Genomic DNA, 645 nt, shown 5'->3' with positions numbered 1-645 from the left:
AACAATTTACAAATCAAATGTACACATACTTACACAACACATATACAATGTACAGTAAACAATACACACAATATACAATACAATAAGTAGGAGTATATGAAATATATATATATATATATATATATGAAGTAGTATATTGAGGAGAATATGTTGACAGTCCAGTGTGAGATTATAGATGAATAAAGTGCAGTGCTAATTATTGATCCTGATAGACTGTGAGTGATGTCACTTCCCAAGACAAACACGCCCCATAGCATAATCCCACCCTTGACACTGATTGACAGGTTTCTGTGTAAGGCATCAATGGAAATACTAAGGGAATTAGTATTCCATTTGAGTTTTGGCTGGCTACATACGCGACGCTGAGAAAGTGAAAAAGCAGACGTGGTAATTGAAATTGCTATTTAAATATGACAGGGCCAAAACTCGTAAGATATGGGAAACACAGTTGCAAAGCGGACTTTGCTTTTCCATTTGAAATCTGGCGAGTCACTGTGCGTTCGCTTAAACGAAAATGCAAACGGTAATGCGCGATTTGCAATTGCGTTTGGATTATGTCACATTTTATGCGTCCACAAATTGAAAACGCAATTGCAAATACAATTTGCAATTCCTTTTGAATAATGTCCGGAATATCATTCCATA

Source organism: Xyrauchen texanus, chromosome 46, assembly GCF_025860055.1.
Source record: "Xyrauchen texanus isolate HMW12.3.18 chromosome 46, RBS_HiC_50CHRs, whole genome shotgun sequence".
In the NCBI taxonomy this organism is placed as follows: Eukaryota; Metazoa; Chordata; class Actinopteri; order Cypriniformes; family Catostomidae; genus Xyrauchen; species Xyrauchen texanus.
Note: the sequence above shows the minus strand (reverse complement) of the source record.